Below are 17,849 nucleotides of genomic sequence, written 5' to 3'. Positions count from 1 at the left end.
TGAAGGTATTTTAGATCATATTTTAAATATTTTTTTTGCATGAAACTAAGTTTGTATACATTGAGCCATCAGAAAGTAAATATGTCACTATCAGCCACCTAAGTGGACAGTCTAGTTGCTTGCATGGGAGAATCTGGACGTGTGCAACAAACGTACATCATAGCTGAGGAGAGTTCCAAGGGTCTTTGTTCCCTTGGAAGCACAGAATAAACTGCTTTGTGACTGAGGCCTGTCACATGGGGTCACAACTGCATTGTGACTGAGGCCTGTCACATGGGGTCAAGTGTGAAATTTTCCACTTGTGACTTCCTGTCAGCAGTCAGCCTTGGGAGCATGTTGGATTTCAGATTTCCAGATTAGGGATGCTCAACCTGTATTGCCTAACTTCAGAAGCTAGGTCATAAAAGGTGGTACATCTTGCCTTTGGAGTCCAGATTAACCCACGTACAGAGGCCAAGGAACTACATGAAGATAGTGAGCTGCCCATCCAACCCCCAGCTGCTTCAGCCCCACACTCTCCCAGCCACCATCTGACTTGAAACCACAGAGGGACCCTGAGCTGAGCCACCCAGCTGAATCCTTCCAAGGTTCCTGACTCACAGAAACTGGAAGAGATAATGACAATTGTTGCTGTTTCAATCCACCAAGTTTTGAAGTCGTGTGTTACCCAGCAATAGATAACCAGGGCAGTGGCTGACTGGCTGAATTAGTGAATGAATGAATGAGCTAACAAGCATATAAAGCACAGCTTACTACTTCCAATCTGATTCAGAATGAAGTAAAGAACAGGTAATCAAGACAGAAAACTATCTTTTAGAGATCTGTGTGTCTAAATAGAAATCAAATATTTTAGCAAAATTCTAATATTAAGTGCCCCCAATACAATACAGATTCAATTGTACTGTTGATTAAATCATGTCCCCTCTGGAACAGTATAAGACATGTTTTACCACTGCATAGAAACTGTTGCCTATCACAGGTTACCACTTTTTCAAGGTAATTATGGCCAATTAATGATGACATTTTTTCTTGATCACTGTAGCCTCACCAACCCTTTCAGACAGCCATGAACAATTGATTAGAGTTGTCACTATACATGTTTGCCATGCTGGTCTTAAGTAGACCCCAGAACATTCCAAAGAGACACAGATTATCTCCATTCCTCACATCCCACCATCTCTTTCTCTGGGATTTCTGCAGTGAGGCTAGAACCAGGGGCAGTATGACAAATTTGAAAGTTGACAGTATTTGGCTTGTCTGTCAACTCTTCTGAAATTCTATGGGAACATCTATTTCCATCCCTAATGAGGGAGGCAGCATTTGTTTATTGACTATTGGAATTACTCACTGGTTGATAGGCAGTCCTGGAGATCTCTATCAATAAGAATTTGCTTAAAACAATTGGAATGTTAGGATGGTACTAGCATTTTCAAATCCTTTGTCCATTGGTTTGTTTTGGACAACACTGAATTGTTAGTTCTGCAAGGATTTCTTTCACTCATAATTACTTTGTATCTCTCATTTTCATCCACATACATGTATGCTATTGTTACCTATAAAAATGGGCACAGTATCATTATTCACTTTCAACTAAACTGAGAAAATAACAATTACTTTGGCCCAAAGCATTTATCTATGATCTCAAATACTATCTTTGTCAAGCAGTCTTTCCTAGTTCCCTGTACTATACTGCTCATTATCACTGTCTCAGAATTCCAATATTGGTTGGTATTTCCTAGAGACATTTACTATTCCATGTGACAGAATTATTTTTGCAATTGCTTTACATGCAGAATCATTCCTGACTCATCTTTGCATTCTCTGCAGAGAATGACTCTTTCTTATACGCAAATTCGGGAGCTCCTGAATAAATGACTCTTCTTATAGGCAAGTTCTGGAGATCCAAAATATCAGTGTTGCATTTCCACTCAGATTCCTTCAATTCATACCCACGTATCCCTTTGACAGAAGTCCATTTGTAACCTGAATAAGAAAACGTATTGGAGAGTAATTCTGATTAGTGAGCTATGGTTCGTAACTGGAGACAGTATTAAGTCTCCCACCCCAACAGGAAGCTTTTGGTACGCATAGAAAGCATATTTTTGTCACAAAATTTGAAGGAGTTGCAATTGATATTTAGTGCCCAGAGTCCAAGAATGTTAAACATGCTGAAATGTGACAGACAGACCTAATAAGAAGTTGTCCTGCTAAAAAGAACATCGTTGGACTATACGTGGCTGTGTTAATACTAGCCCTTTTTATGTTCACTTATTCTGTGCCAGACACTAAAAGGTTTACTTACCAGTAATTCTCCACATTTAGTGTGCATCAAAATCACCTGGAGGATAGATTAAACTATAAATTGCTGAGCCTCACCCCTAGAGTTTCTGATCTGGTAGCTGTGCAGTAAGGCCAAAAAATTGCACTTTAAAAATAACTTCCCAAGTGATGCTGATACTGCTGGTCCAGAGACCACCCTTTGAGAATCAGTGACCTGCACTAATTTAACTTCATGATTATCATCTGAGTTATTTTCTGCATTATCCCTATTTTTCATGTGAGGAAGCCAAATTAGAGAGGTTAAGTCCAGCACTTATCCAGAGATACACAATCGGGATTTCAATCCAGGTGTCATGAGTATTGTCTAATAGAGTGAGTACAGAATAGAGAGAGTACAGAAATTCATTTGTTTGAGCAGCATGCAGACAGGTTAAAGTGAGGCAACCTGGGTTCACTCTTTCTTTGCTATGTGATATTGAACAAATTATTTCAAATTTCTGAGCCTCCGTTTCCTTGACTTAAAATGATAATGATAATCGTCCTTTCTCATAGGTATGTTATGAAAATGAAATGAGGTAATGCGTGAAATGCTGTTAGAATGTTTCAGGTATAGAATAATAGAGTGAATCAGAGTTCTCAAGTTTATATTCCAGTGGAAGAGCCAGTTATTAAACCCATGGAAACAAACAATTCCAAACACTAGAAGTGCTATTAAAAAGTAGGACGGAGAATGCCTTGGAGATGGGGAGGAGAGATAGTGAGGTCTGAGAAGACTCTTTCAAAGAAATGACATTTGAGCTGAGAGAAGAATGATGAGAAGGAGGTAGCCTACATAAAACTTGATAATGTTTCAGGCAGAGACAAGAGCAGATACAAAGATATGGTGGCAAGAATATGCTTTTCTTGTTCTAGAAGCTGAATGGAGGAGATGTTGGCATGCAGTGAGTAGAGCAGTGGAAGAAGTACAGTGGAAGGAGATGGCAATGAGAGAGGTTGGTAGCAGCTGATGACAGCTGAGCTGGTAAGGCATGATGAGGAGAATGCATTGTATTCCAGAGGCAGCTGAAAGCTATTGGGAGGCTTTCAAGCAAGGAAGTGACTTAATTGGATTTGTATTTTTAACAGATAACTGTAGGTACTATATTAAGAATGAATTGCATCCAGTAAGAATGGAAACATGCAGACCTGTTATGTAGCCAAATTGTAGAGACCAAGTGACCTGGACTAGGGAGGTGGCCAGAAAGATGAAGAGATGTAGATGGATTCAGTATCTAGGACTTGCTAATAGATAGCATGTATGGGGGAGTAGGGCATTGGGTTTAGCAACAGGATGGATGGCAGTCCAGTCTGCTACAATAGGGGCAGCTAAGGTAGAAACATGTTTAGAGTTTAAAATACAAAGTTCTGCTTGGGATATGTGAGATAGATTACAAAGTCCACCATGAAATTTTGGGGAGGTATGGATATGTTCATCACTTCAATTGTGCTGTTGGTTTCATGGATGTATACACAGACTACAGTCCATCCCCTTGCAAATTTAAATATGTGCAGTGAGTCAATTATATCTCAATAAGCCTGTATTTTAAAAAGCTATAAGGAACAATGACAAAAAAGTAAGATGTTTACTCACCAAATAGAGATGCCAATAAGCTATTGGATATGAGTTCAGAACTGAACAAAGAATATCTCATGAGATTTTTCCTGACAAATTCAGAAACTTGAAGATGAACTTTTCAACCAGTTAGTGTCAGGGCTCAGCTTAACTGAAGGAGCACAGAATTAAAAACTAGAAGATGTGGGTTCTGGTTCCTAACAGATCCTGGATAGCTGGAAACCTTAAATATGCTACTAAATCCCTGCTTAATCATGTTTTGCATCAGTAAAATAAGGAAAATCATATTTTACTGGAGGGAGGATACACTTGGTACTGTTGCAGAAATGTTTGCAAAAGTTAAAATTGCTCCATAAATCTCAGTTGCTCTGAGATTCTCCTATTATTCAATAGGAGAATACTTCAAAGATATGGTGGCTTGAAGAAAGCCTTGGTCAAAATAGACTATAAACAAGAAACACAAGCAAAACTAACAATGTTCCAAGAAAAAAGAATATTATTTTTTATTTATTTTATAGCCAGAACTCAATGCTATTCTCCCCTGTTAGTCTTAAGAAAAACAGAACTTAAAGGTTCTTTGTGGACTGAAATGTATCCAAAGTTATTGTCTATAAAGCATACATAATCTTGTACCTTTTAAAACATCACTAAATAATTATTATGAGAACACTGGGATGGGAATGGGTAATCAATATTCTAAATGTTCCATGAGTGTAATTTCTCTCTTTACAAAGCCTTCTCTGCAAGATATACTGTCTTGTTGAAGTGTGTTTAAAAATAAATAAGATAATACCAGCCTTGGGGGTTACACATAAGCAGCCAGCCGTTTAAAGACTCATTAATCACTGATTTAAATCTCAGGGTCTCCAGCCATCCAAATTAATGCCTGAGATCTTGACTTGAGTCATAATGTAAGCTAACAAGTCAGCTGTTTCAGCCCTCACATGATAGGGATGTGTGTGCTCTTTACTTTTAAGCTTAACATGTAAGCTTAACAAGTTCCCTAAAACACAAACTAATAGCTTTCTAATAAAATTTATATTTTACAGAAAGAATCCACTGTGAAGAGAAAGGGTTGAGTTTATTTCACTACTTATTAAATAGTACTACGTGTTTTAAAAAAAATAGAGACCACAAGATATTTACAGTCAACTTGTACACATGCCCCTGCCTCCAAATTATCCTGCCACCTCATGTAACTAAAGAGTGATGTGTTCCAACACTGCAGGGGAAAACTCGCTTTGTTGATTTATTAAATGAAATGGGTCAGTAGACAAAGATGTTATCTATATTAAGTGGGTGATTTAAAGAAATTTCAAGAGGAATTTTGTGGGGTTTTTGGCTTGTTTTATATATATGTATATAATTTCAATAGCTTTTAGGGTACAAGTTGTTTTGGTTACATAGATGATGGTATAGTGGTGAAGTCTGACATTTTAGTGTACCTGTCACCTGAATAGTATACATTTTATCCAATATATAGTTTTTTATCCCTCATCCCCATCCCACCATCCCCACTTCTGAGTCTTCAATGTCTATTATACTACTCCATATGCCTTTGCATACCCACAGCTTAGCTGTCAAGGGTGATTTAGAATGTACACAATTTTCATCGTCTATGCAATGATGAGTGACCACCTCTACCTAAGAGGTGATACTGCTGTTAATGGCTCATCTGCTTGGTTTAAGCCTACACATATAAAACTTAGAATAGGGTAAGTGCTCAACAGATGAGAACCATGACATCAGTAGTAGCAGCCATTACAGTAACGGGATCAGTAGAGTAATCATAGTAGTAGATGACACAGCTAAAGAAAGATCTGTGGGCCGGGCGCGGTGGCTCAAGCCTGTAATCCCAGCACTTTGGGAGACCGAGACGGGTGGATCACCAGGTCAGGAGATCGAGACCATCCTGGCTAACACGGTGAAACCCCGTCTCTACTACAAAATACAAAAAACTAGCCGGGCGTGGTGGCGGGCGCCTGTAGTCCCAGCTACTCGGAGGCTGAGGCAGGAGAATGGCGTGAACTTGGGAGGCGGAGCTTGCAGTGAGCCGAGATCGTGCCACTGCACTCCAGCCTGGGTGACACAGCGAGACTCCGTCTTAAAAAAAAAAAAAAAAAGAAAGATCTGTGAACAAATATTAGCAGGTCTCTGAAGCCAAATAGAGCTTATTGTCATGGTGGTTTAAAGTTTCTAGTCACCCTAATTAAGAAATTGCCCTGAATAATTGAGTACTTTTGGAATTTGGTGTCCATTCCTTTAAGAGGCCATTTTTAAGGGCTTAATAAATGGTCATTTATCTAGAGCTCACTCTAAGTTCTGTTACATTGACATCCTACTTTGTGGTTTTTCAAGTGGACCCATTCATTTATCCTGCAGATTGTTTGATTATTTATTTTTCCAGCATAGTTTAAGCTAAATAAATAATGAAAATTCTAGATTATAGGAAATTTGCGGTTTCTGTCAAGAATTGGGCTGAAACACAGCAAAATACCTGTTCTGCATGATTTAAAATTAATATCTAGAAAAGTCTAGATTAGCTTTTAGTATTAAAGGTAAAAATGTCCTCCTTTATTCTCCGGCTATTATTAATGTATTTTTATTATTAAAGTATTATTAAACATATTATTAAGATATCTTTTAGGATATTTATAAATATAAGGATTGACATGTAATTTTGATTTTTTAAAATCTAAATTTGCCTGAATTTTATTAGCCAAAACCATTTCCTTCATGAAACTGTGCAAAGGAGGATTGGTAAATTCGAACAGGTGCTTTCATGGTACCAAGTACTATGTTGTACCCTTCGTATTATACTTTGTGAGTTACAACATGCCTTTATATCTAACATCTCAATCTAATGACATTGCAATAAACAATATCTAAAACTAATGGAAATTGAAAAGTAAAATGGTAGAGTGAAGAGAACATATTACTAAGAAAAAAAATCAACGTAATGTATTATTTACTGCTGTAGAATAAGTTATTTGTCTAAAACAGTAGAATATGTTCAACATCTGGGCCACAGAACAATTTGAAAATCAAGTTTTCTCATCTGTTTTTCTTTACCATCTCCTTGATTTTTCCCTGTCTTTTCTTGGTACATACACAGGGACTTTCATTCTTCTCCAGAATTGGCCCAGACTAATGTTACTACTTGCTCCTGGAGCTTTCTGTGACTCTGTCATTTGTTCCACAATTTAATATAGAAGAGAGGGTAGAATAACAGTGTTCAAGAGAACTTCTGTACTGAAGGCCATGTAAGGGCAGAACTTAAGTTTAGATCCTCTGATGTACATCATTACCCTGAAGGAATAATCATCAAATATCAACCATGGGGTTCAAAGGATGGTCTCTGAGGTTATTTGTTCTAACATTTCAGTTACCAGTTTACTTATACAAAAGACCCAGAATAATAAATCCATTGACATTGATTGTTTTTGGTGAGGGTAAAGCATGTTTATTATATATATGATATATGATATGAAAATATAGAACATACATGTATATTTTAAAGAGTAACAATACAGTAAACACTTGTGTATCCACCACCTAGCTTATGAAATAGAATGTTGTTTGCACCCCATGTTTGTCAGGCCCTTCTATACAATGTATCTGCTCTCCTAGCCTTTGTGGTATGCATTACGTTGCTTTTCTTTGTAGGTTATCACATAAGCATTCATCCCTAAACACTGGAGTTTAGCTTTACCACTTTTTTGAAGCTTATATAAATGGAATTCTAAGTATACACTCATTTGCATCTGAATTTGTTTACTAAATATCATGTTCCTTATTCACCCATGTTGTGCCCAGTTGTATTTAATTCATTTTTATTCCATAGTGTTGACTCCTATGAATATATCATAATGTATTAATTTGTTCTACTATTAAAATATATTTAGATTTTTCCAATTATTTTTATTTTTACAGCAATATTTCTTTGAATATTCTCGTATGTGTCTTCTGTTGCCTGTGTGAAAGAGTTTCTCTAGGATGTATACACAGAAATGGGATTTCTAAGTGCTATGGTCTGAATGTTTGTGTCCCCTCTCAGTTCATATGTTGAAATCCTGTCTGTCAAGTTGATGGTATTAGAACATGGGGTCTTTGGAGAGGTCATTCGGTTATGAAGGCACGACCTGCATGAATGAGATTTGTGCCTTTACAAAATAAACCCAAGAAAGTTCTAACCCCTTTTGTCATGTAAGGACACAGCTAGTAGTCACCGTCCATGAACCAGAAAATGGGCCTCCACCAGATACCAAATCTGCCTTGACCTTGGGGTTCCCAATTTCCAGAATTGTGAGAAATAAATTTCTGTTCTTAGTTTTTTAAAATTTCAATAGCTTTTGAGGTCCAAGTGGGTTTGGGGTACATAGATACACTCTATAGTGGTAAATTCTAGGTTTTTGTGCACTCATCACCAAAGCAGTGTACACTGTACCCAATACGTAGTCTTTTATCCCTCACCTCCCTCCTACCTTCCTCCACCAAGTCCAGTGGACTTAAATAACACTCTAGAACATATGAACTTAACAGATATTTACAGAATATTCTACCCAACAACCGCAGAATATAAAATCTCATCAGCACATGGAACGTTCTCCAGGATGGATCATATAATAGGCCACAAAACAAGTCTCAATAAATTTAAGAACACAAAAATCATATCAAGTATCTTCTCAGGCCACAGTGGAATAAAACTTGAAATCAACTCCAAAAGGAACCCTCAAAACTATACCTAGAAATTAAATAATCTGTTCCTGAATGATTTTTGAGTTGACAATAAAATCAAGATGGACATTTAAAAATTGTTTGAAGAGGCCGGGCACGGTGGCTCAAGCCTGTAATCCCAGCACTTTGGGAGGCCGAGACGGGCGGATCATGAGGTCAGGAGATCGAGACCATCCTGGCTAACACGGTGAAACCCCATCTCTACTAAAAATACAAAAAACTAGCCGGGCGAGGTGGCGGGCGCCTGTAGTCCCAGCTACTCCGGAGGCTGAGGCAGGAGAATGGCGTAAACCCGGGAGGTGGAGCTTGCAGTGAGCTGAGATCCGGCCACTGCACTCCAGCCTGGGCGCAAAGCGAGACTCCGTCTCAAAAAAAAAAAAAAAAAAAATTGTTTGAAGAGAATGATAATAGTGACACAAGTTATAACATCTGGTATATGGGCAAAAGCAGTGCTAAGAGGAAAGTTCTTAGCATTAAATGCCTACATTAGAAAGCCTGAAAGAGTACAAACTGACAACCTATTGTCACACTTCGAGGAACTAGAGAAATAGAAACAAACCAAGCCCAAATTCAGAAGAAAAGAAATAACAAAATCAGAGCAGAACTAAATTGAAACTGAAAAATACAAAAGATATTTTTAAAAGCTAGTTCTTCGAAAAGATAAACAAAATTGATATACCATTAGTGAGATTAACCATGAAAAGAAGAGAGAAAATCCAAATAAGCTCAATTAGAAATGAAACTGGAGACATTACAGTCAATACCACGGAAATACAAAAGATAATTTGAGACTACTATAAACACCTCTATGCACAAAAGCTAAAAAAATCTAGAGGACATGGATAAATTCCTGGAAACATACAACCCTCCTAGATTAAATCAGGAAGAAATAGAAACACTGAATAGACCAATAACCAACAGAGAGATTTAATCAATAATTTTAAAATTGTCACAACAACAACCACAAAAACCCAGGACCAGATGGATTTACATCTGATTTCTACCACACATTCAAAGAAGAATTGGTGCCAATTCTGCTGAAACTATTGCAAAAGATTGAGAAAGAAAGAATCTTCCCTAAATCATTCTAGGAAGCCAGTATCACTCTAATACCAAAACCAGGAAAGGACGTAACAAAATAAGAAAACTACAAACCATTATCCATGATGAACATAAATGTGAAAATCTTCAACAAAATGCTAGACAACTGATCCAACTGCACATCAAAAAGACAATACATCATGATCAAGTGGGTTTCATACCAGGGATGTAGGAATGGCTTAACATTCACAAGTAAATAAATGTGATACATCACATGAACATAGTTTTTTCATTAAATTGTAATTTATTTTAAGTTCCAGGGTACATGTACAGGATGTGCAGGTTTGTTACATAGTTAAACATGTGTCATGGTTGTCTGCTGCACCTATCAACCCATCACCTAAGAATTAAGCTCAGAATGCGTTAGCTATTTTTCCTGATTCTCTCCTTCCCACCACCCCCATGACAGACCCCAGTGTGTGTTGTTCCCCTCCCTGTGTCCATTATGTTCTCATTGTTCAGCTCCCACTTATGAGTGAGAACATGCAGTGTTTGATTGTCTATTCCTGCATTAGTTTGCTGAGGATAATGACTTCCAGCTCCATCCATGCAAAGGCTATCCCTACAAAGGACATGATCTCATTCCTTTTTATGGTTGCATAGTATTTCATGGTATATATGTACTACATTTTCCTTATCCAGTCTATCATTGATAGGTATTTGGGTTGATTGCATGTCTTTGCTATTGTGAATCGGCTGCAATGAACATACATGTGCATATATCTTTATAATAGAATGACTTCTATTTTGGGGGGTATATACCCAGCAATGGGATTGCTGGGTCAAATGGTATTTCTGATTCTAGGTATCTGAGGAATTGCCACACTGTCTTCCACAATGGTTGAACTAACTTACATTCCCACCAACAGTGTAAAAAATGTTCCTATTTCTCCACATTCTTACCAGCATCCGTTGTTTCTTGACTTTTTAATAATCACCATTCTGACAAGCATGAGATAGTATCTCATTGTGGTTTTGATTTGCATTTCTCTACTAATCAGTGATGTTGAGCTTGTCTTTATATGTTTGTTGGCTGCATAAATGTCTTCTCTTGAGAAGTGTCTGTTCATGTTCTTTGCCCACTTTTTAGTGGGGTTGTTTTTTCTTGTAAATTTGTTTAAGTTAAGTTCCTTGTACACCTTGGATATTAGACCTTTGTCAGATAGATAGGTTGCACAAATTTTCTCCCATTCTGTAGATTATCTGTTCACTTCTATGACAGTTTCTTCTGCTGTGCAGAAGTTCTTTAGTTTAGATCCTATTTGTCAATTTTTGTTTTTGTTTCAATTGCTTTTGATGACATGAGCAGGTTAAAAACAAAAGCTTTATGATCATTTCAATAGACACAGAAAAAGCATTTGGTAAAATCCAACATAGTGCTATGATAAAAAATCCTTAATAAACTAGGCATAGAAGGGGCTTACAACAAAATAATGAAAGCCATTTATGACAGACCCATAGCCAACATCATACTGAATGGGGAAAAGTTGAAAGCATTCCACCTGAGAACTGGAACAAGACGAGGATGCCCCCTTTTACCACTTTTATTCAACACAGTGCTGGAAGTCCTAGCCAGAGCAATCAGGCAAGAGAAATAAGTAAAAGACATCCAAATTGGAAAGAGAAAGTCAAACTAGCACTGTTCACTGATGATATGATTGTCTACCTAAAAAACCCTAGAGACTCATCCAAATGACTCCTAGGTCTGATAAATGAATTTAGTAAAGTCTCAGGTTACAAAATCAATGTACACAAATTAGTAGCACTGCTATACACCAACAGTGACCAAGTTGAGAAATTAATACCTCAATACCTTTTATAACAGCCACACACACACACACACACAAAAATGTCTAGGAATATACTTTACCAAGGAGGTAAAAGATGTCTACATAGAGAACTAAAAAACACTGCTGAAAAAAATCATAGATGACACAAACAAATGGAAAAACATCCTATGCTCATAGATGGATGGAAAGATTCAATATCGTGAAAATGACCATACTGCCAAAAGCAATCTACAGATTCAATTTCTGTTGTTTATAAGCTACCCATCTGTGGTATTTTGTTACAGCACTCAACAAAATTGGACTATGCATATCCTAACTTGTTAATAGTAAACTGTTTTCTAGTTTGGACTGTTAAAGGATATTTTTCTAAATATAAAATCGTGACTCTCACACAAATGTAAAACCAACACATTGAAGATTTTATTTAACTCGTTACATCAGCGAAGGAACCTGTAACTGTTACAGCCAGTTTCAAGGAGAATCTAAAGAACAGACAAATATATAGGCTTTAATGAATTTACAAATAGATGCAAAACTGGCAAAAATACAATAGGCAATAACCAATTTTATTCCCCTGGAAACAATTTGCATGTCTATGGGCAAAAATCATGTGTCTTACTATCAGTTTTCTAAAATTCATAGAACTGTAAAATAGCTGAAAAACAATGAAAGGCAGTAATAACCTGGAAGGATGCACTAGACAGGGCACAGAGTAACCTTTTCAAAGTCATTCACATTTTTTTCCCCAGAGCACCATTTTATCCTTCCACAGCAGTAATTGGAAATTCTCATTGCTTTACATTCTTGCCACATTTGGTACTGTCAGACCTTTTAATTTTTGTCAGTCTGGTGGGCATGCAATAATGTTTCACTGTGATTCTAATTTGCATTGTCCTGATTATTAATAAAGCTAAGCACGTTTTCATATGTTTCTTGGCCATTTGGATAGCTTCTTTTTTGTTTGTTTTTAAAATTTTTTATTTTTTGTTTTGTGGGTACGTAGTAGGTGTATATATTGTACGGGAGAAGTTTTGATACACGCATGCAAGGTGAAATAATCACATCATGGAGAATGACTGAATAGCCTCTTTTCTGAAGTAATTTTCCAAGCTTTGGGCAATTTTCCTATTGGTTAAATTAACTTTTTTGGAGCTCAAAGGGAATTAAGAGGTTGTCTAGTGTAGAAGGTCCACAGTTTCCTTCATTTTTGTACTAGTTTTACAGAATTGACTTTATCTATAGTGTGTATCTGCTGAATTGTTACTTTCTTTAATATTTTTCTTCAGATTGACTGATTTTCTACATATATTGGTTATAAAATTAAAATTTATTTGAATACCATCAATGGAAACCAATATCAATTTGCTATAAACATAATATAGCAGTTTAAACAAATACAATAAAAGCAAAATTACATTGTTAAATTTTACTAGGTAGATTGGCTCTGAAATGGGGGGCCTGAGCTTCGTTCTCTCTCCTTTTTCTCTTTCTCTTCCCAACCCCCATTCCAATAAGAAGGGAAATAAGCAAGTATTAGAGCAGTCTGAAAGAAATACTAAAACCAAACAGACTTTTTCCCTGCCTTAATATAAAGACTTGAAAGAAACTGGCACGGGAATAACAATCTCAGGGTGTGACTCTCGGTGTCATTTAGCATCAGATCCAGAAGCAGGATTCACTAAACTTGTATTGTGGTCCTCCAAAGGCACATTTTCACATACTTTGAGAAACACTGATTTCATCCAACTCCCCTGTTGTAGAAGTGAAGACGCTGAGGCAGTCCAGGGAAGGTAAGTGTGATAAGCAAACCAATATTCCCCAAAGATGTCAGGTTCTAATCCCTGGAACCTGTGAATAGGTTACCTTATATGGTAAAATAGACTCTATAGATGTGATTACGGTTAGAATTTGAGATGGGAGATTAGTCTTAATTATCTGGTTAGGTCCAATCTAATCACTTGAGCCCTTAAAAGAAGAAATATTTATTGGGCTAGGGTCAGATGCAGCAGCAGAAAATGCATGAGAGATCTGGAGCCTAAGAGGAAATGTCCCATTGTTTCTGGATTTGAGGTGAAGGGAACCAAGAGTTAGGGAGTGCAGGTGGCCTCTAGAAGCTAAGAATAACCCCTGGCTGGCCGCCAGCAAGGAAATGAGAACTTCAGTTTTCCCACTGCTTAAACCAAATTATGCCACCAACTTGCAAACAATGAATGAGGTTGGAAGCAGATTCTCCCCTAAGGATTCCAGAGAAGGGCCCAGGCTGACCTTCACCTGGATTTAAGCCTCATGGAAGCCAGAGGAGCACAACCAGTCAAGCCAACTGGGCTTATGAACTGCAAAACTGTGAGCTAAAAAATTTGTATTAAGCTTGTAGTCATTTGTTATGGCAGCAACAGAACATGAATACAAGTATTCAGCCTTCAAAAAATAAAGAAATCCTGTCATTTGAGACAACATGGGTGAACCTGGAAGACATGATGCTTAGAATGAGGCAGACACAAGAGGACAAATACTACGTGATCCCAGTGATATAAGGACTATAAAATAGTCAAACTTGAAGCAAAGAGTAGAAAAATGATTGCCAGGAGATAAGGGTGGGAGAAATAGTGAGATGATAGTCGAAGGGTACAAAGTTTTATTTTTTATTTTTATTGTACATTAAGTTCGGAGGTACATGTGCTGAACATGCAGGTTTGTTACATAGGTATACCCATGCCATGGTGGTTTGCTGCATCCATCAACCCGTCATCTACATTAGGTATTTATCCTAATGCTATCCCTTCCCTACCCCCAACCCCACAACATGCCCCGGTGTATGATGTTCCCCTCCCTGTGTCCATGCATTCTCATTAATTAACTCCCACTTAAAAGCGAGAACATATGGTGTTTGGTTTTCTGTTCTTGCGTTAATTTGCTGAGAAAAGTGGTTTCCAGCGTTATCCATGTCCCTGCAAAGGACAAGAACTCATCCTTTTTTATGGCTGCATAGTACTCCCTGGTGTATATGTGCCACATTTTCTTTATCCAGTCTATCATTGATGGGCATTTGGGTTGGTTCCAGGTCTTTGCTGTTGTAAACAGTGCCACAATAAACATACGTGTACATGTGTCTTTAGAGTAGAATGATTTGTAATTCTTTGGGTATATACCCAGTAATGGGATGGCTGGGTCAAATGGTATTTCTAGTTCTATATCCTTGAGGAATCACCACACTGTCTTCCACAATGGTTGAACTAATTCACACTCCTACCAACAGTGTAAAAGCATTCCTATTTCTCCACATCCTGTCCAGGATCTGTTGTTTCCTAACTTTTTAGAATCGCCATTCTAAAACTCGTGGTTTTAATTTGCATTTGTCTAATGACCAGTGATGATGAGCTTTTTTTCATATATTTGTTGGCTGCATAAATGTCTTCCTTTGAGAAGTGTCTGTTCATATCCTTCACCCACTTTGTGATGGGGTTGTTTTTTCTTATAAATTTGTTTGAGTTCTTTGTAAATTCTGGATATTAGCCCTTTGTCAGATGGATAGATTGCAACAGTTTTCTCCCATTCTGTAGGTTGCCTGTTCACTCTGATGATAGTTTCTTCTGCTGTGCAGAAGCTCTTTAGTTTAACAAGATTCCATTTGTCAATTTTGGATTTTGTTGCCATTGCTTTTGGTGTTTTAGTCATGAAGTCCTTGCCTGTGCCTATGTCCTGACTTGTATTACCTAGATTTTCTCCTAGGGTTTTTATGGTTTTAGGTCTTACATTTAAATCTGTAATCCATCTTGAGCTAATTTTTGTATAAGGTATAAGGAAAGGATCCAGTTTCAGCTTTCTGCATATGGCTAGTCAGTTCTCCCAACACCATTTATTAAATAGGGAATCCTTTCTCCATTGCTTGTTTTTGTCAGGTTTGTCAAAAATCAGATGGTTGTAGATGTGTGGTATTATTTCTGAGGCCTCTATGCTGTTCCATTGGTCTATATATCTGTTTTGGTACCAGTACTATGCTCTTTTGGTTACTATAGCCTTATAGTATAGTTTGAAGTCAGATAGTGTGATGCCTCCAGCTTTGTTCATTTTGCTTAGGATTGTCTTGGCTATGGGGGCTCCTTTTGGTTCCATACGAAGTTTAAAGTAGTTTTTTTCCAATTCTTTGAAGATAGTCAATGGTAGCTTGATGGTGATAACATTGAATCTATAAATTACTTTCAGCAGTATGACCATTTTCACGATATTCATTCTTCCTATCCATGAGTATGGAATGGTTTTCCATTTGTTTGAGTCCTCTCTTATTTCCTTGAGCAGTGGTTTGTAGTTCTCCTTGAAGAGGTCCTTCACATCCCTTGTAAGTTGGATTCCTAGATACTTTATGTCCTTTGTTGCAATTGTGAAGGGCAGTTCACTCATGATTTGACTTTCTGTTTGTCTGTTATTGGTGTATAGGAATGCTTGTTATTTTTGCACATTAACTTTGCATCCTGAGACTTTGTTGAAGTTGCTTATCAGCTTAAAGAGATTTGCGGCTGTGACGATGGGGTTTTCTAAATATAAAATCATGTCATCTGCAAACCGACATTTCAGTTCCTCTTTTCCTAATTGAATACCCCTTATTTCTTTTTCTTGCCTGATTGCCCTGGCTGGAACATCAAATACTATGTGGAATAGGAGTGGTGAGAGAGGGCATTCTTGTCTTGAGCTGGTTTCAAAGGGAATGTTTCCAGTTTTTGCCCATTTATTATGATATTGGCTGTGGGTTTGTCATAAATAGCTCTAATAATTTTGAGATATGTTCCATCAATACCTAGATGTTTGAGAATTTTTAGCATGAAGACCTCTTGACTTTTGTCAAAGGCCTTTTCTGCATCTATTGACATAATCATGTGGCTTTTGTAATTGGTTCTGTTTATGTGATAGATTATGTTTATTAATTTGCATATGTTGAACCAGCCTTGCATCCCAGGGATGCAGCCGACTTGATCTTGGTGAATAAGGCTTTTGATGTGCTGCTGGATTTGGTTTGCCAGTATTTTATTGAGGATTTTCCCATCAATGTTCATCAAGGATATTGGTCTGAATTTTCTGTTTTTGCTTGTCTCTGTCAGGTTTTGGTATCAGGATGATGCTGGCCTCATAAAATGAGTTAGGGAGAAGTCCCTCTTTTTCGATTGTTTGGAATAGTTTCAGAAGGAATGGTAGCAGCTCCTCTTTGTACCTCTGGTAGAATTTGGCTGTGAATCCTTCTGGTCCTGGACTTTTTTTGGTTGGTAGACTATTAATTGCTGCTTCAATTTCAGAACTTGTTTTTTGTCTATTCAGAGATTCGAATTCTTCTTTGTTTACTCTTGGGAGGGTGTATGTGTCCAGGAATTTATCCATTTCTTCTAGATTCTCTAGTTTATTTGCATAGAGGTGTTTTTAGTATTCTCTGATGATAGTTTGCATTTCTGCAGGATTACTGGTGATATCCCCTTTATCATTTTTTATTGAATCTATTTGATTCTTCTCTCTTTTCTTCTTTATTACTCTGGTTAGTGGTGTATCTATTTTGTTAATCTTTTCAAAACACCAGCTCCTGGATTCATTATTTGAAGGGTTTTTCGTGTCTCTATCTCCTTCAGTTCTGCTCTGATCATAGTTATTTCTTGTCTTCTGCTAGCTTTTGAATTTGTTTGCTCTTGCTTCTCTAGTTCTTTTAATTGTGATGTTAGGGTGTCCATTTTAGATCTTTCCAACTTTCTGATGTGGGGATTTAGTGCTATAAATTTCCCTGTAAACACTGCTATAGCTGTGTCCCAGAGATTCTGGTACATTGTGTCTTTGTTCTCATTGGTTTCAAAGAACATCTTTATTTCTGTCTTAATTTCATTATTTACCCAGTAGTCATTCAGGGGCAGGTGGTTCAGTTTCCACGTGGTTGTAAAGTTTTGAGTGTGTTTCTTAATCCTGAGTTTGAATTTGATTGCACTGTGGTCTGGGAGACTGTTTGTTATGATTTCCATTCTTTTGCATTTGCTGAGGAGTGTTTTACTTCCAACTATGTGGTCGATTTTAGAATAAGTGCTATGTGGCGCTGAGAAGAATGTATATATATTCTGTTGATTTGAGATGGAGAGTTCTGTAGATGTCTATTAGGTCTGCCTGGTCCAGAGCTGAGTTTAAGTCCTGAATATCCTTGTCAATTTTCTGTCTCATTGGTCTAATATTGACAGTGAGGCGTTAAAGTTTCCCACTATTATTCTGTGGGAGTCTAAGTCTCTGTGTAGGTCTCTAAGAACTTGCTTTATGAATCTAGGTGCTCCTGTATTGGGTGCATATATATTTAGGATAGTTAGCTCTTC

General features: G+C 37.3%; 1 long non-coding RNA gene across 2 annotated transcripts; it reads left to right on the top strand.

The window, feature by feature from the left end:
- The first annotated feature begins 237 nt into the window (after positions 1-237).
- LOC105483715 (uncharacterized) lies at positions 238-5,660 on the top strand. 2 transcript variants are annotated; one of them, XR_988518.3, is made up of 3 exons: positions 238-789; positions 3,193-3,301; positions 4,942-5,660. It is a non-coding gene; the product is annotated as an uncharacterized lncRNA (long non-coding RNA). The 2 variants fall into 2 exon arrangements; XR_011620182.1 differs by having other exon boundaries at positions 239-789; positions 3,193-3,272.
- The last annotated feature ends 12,189 nt before the right edge of the window (positions 5,661-17,849 follow it).

Source organism: Macaca nemestrina, chromosome 2 (assembly GCF_043159975.1).
Source record: "Macaca nemestrina isolate mMacNem1 chromosome 2, mMacNem.hap1, whole genome shotgun sequence".
Lineage (NCBI taxonomy): Eukaryota > Metazoa > Chordata > Mammalia > Primates > Cercopithecidae > Macaca > Macaca nemestrina.
Note: the sequence above shows the minus strand (reverse complement) of the source record. Positions and strands in the feature narration are given on the sequence as shown.